A 1,774-nucleotide genomic window follows, 5' to 3' on the forward strand; every position below is an offset into this window, starting at 1 on the left:
GACTGTGTCCCCTTGTCTGAGGGCCGTTTGCCTCTGTGGGCCTGAGCAGAGGTCAGTATTAATACCCACTGACTCCCTACTGACACTGGTGTAATGCGCGTGCAGCTCTCTGTGACTGGAATGGAAACAGACACACCCCTGCAACTGCCTGGACGGAGGGTCTTTTCTCATTTCCTCTGTGGTTTTGGTGTGGTCTAGAAAAACAAGTGAGTTTACTTTGTGCTTCCAGGGCTTGGGGAGACCCTCCCCTGCTTCCCTGAACACGCATCCAGGGCCCCCAGATCTTCACTGGACAAGGAGGTCTCTGTCCACTTCCCTGACGCGTGGCCATGGCTTTGCTTCAATAATCCTATTGGGAGTGACCAAAGATTTACTGACAAGGACAGAACTAGGGCGGTAAAGAAGTTTGCCTTGTACCCAAGCTTGATAAAGTGGTAGTAAAACTGACCTTGAGATCCTGGATGGGACTAGCTGAAAGTGACAGCGAACTGGGCCTCACATCAAGGACACAGCGATGAGTCACCCCTTTGGATTCTGAGTTTAGAATCTATATAAGAGACCCTTCCCCCTTATTGAGTTGGCAGTAGCTGCAGACCCCACTCTGGGGCTCGGTCTCAGCTGCTGTCTGAGAGCAATAAACTCTGCTTGCTCAACCTCTCTGCCTCCCGCCTTCCTTTCTTGGGGCCGGTCACAGAAGTTGGGACAAAACAAATTGGTGCCAAAACCCTGGATGGCTGAGAAAAGCCGTCCTCTGAACCTTTTCTGTGACCTGGTGTGCTTCTTTTCTCCTCTCTTTCCTTCTCTTTGAAATGGGGCTGTTGATGTGTGAGTGAATAAACAGCTCGGGCTTGATTGGGATTGCATCCTTAGCCTTGAGACCCGAACGGCTTAGTGGAGACTTGGCCAATAGCTCTGGGCTTGGCCAACCAGGCGCGGGGCTTATACGCCCGCCCGCTCCTACGCGAGGAGTCAGGCGGGAACAGTCAATTTGAACGAACCCTGATCCCCAAGGCCTCCTGGCCTCCCTCTTTGCTACAGTCTTTCTGTTGATCTTGGCGTTTTCCAACTCTTGATATCACCTCTGTGGTGCAAAAATATCGCGTGATTACACTGCTGGAATGGGGTTAGGGTAAGTCACCCGGATTTTGGCTCAAAAACACCGTTGACCCCCCCCCCCCGTCTTTTTTTTCCTCCTTTTTCTCAGTTTGGTCCCTCCCAGGGAATTGTTTGTCCCTCCCAGCCAGGGCATTTTTTAATTTTTTGGTCCCTCCCAGGGCGTATTTTGACATATTGCCCTCCCTAGGGCACACTTGGCTCTTAAACCGTTTTTTTTTCTCTCTCTCTCTCTTCTCTTCTTTTCTCTCTCTCCACTCCTAATGGGTAACTTCTCAGCCAAGGCAGATGACTTAACCCCCCTCCAATGCATGCTCCGTCACTGGGATACTTTGGGTTTTAAACAAGATGGCCTAAAAAAGAAAAAACTTGTTCATTTCTGTAATGTGATATGGTCCCGGTACAAGTGAGATAATGATCACTGGTGGCCAGAAGGAGGAACACTTGACTACTCAGTTCTTAAAAATCTAGAAAGGCCCTCCCTGGTGGCGCAGCGGGTTAAAGCACAGCACTGAGAATCTAAAGCCGCTTCCTCATGAGTTTGATTCCCGCCTGCCCTGGAGGTGACCTCATGGCGTGGCAGACCTCTACTGACCCGCCCGCTGCTCCCCTCAGCAGTGTACTTTGTCCATCTGCCTGTTCTGCTCCCCACTCTGTCTCT

Source organism: Condylura cristata, unplaced genomic scaffold, assembly GCF_000260355.1.
Source record: "Condylura cristata isolate star-nosed mole 26May11 unplaced genomic scaffold, ConCri1.0 scaffold00209, whole genome shotgun sequence".
Lineage (NCBI taxonomy): Eukaryota > Metazoa > Chordata > Mammalia > Eulipotyphla > Talpidae > Condylura > Condylura cristata.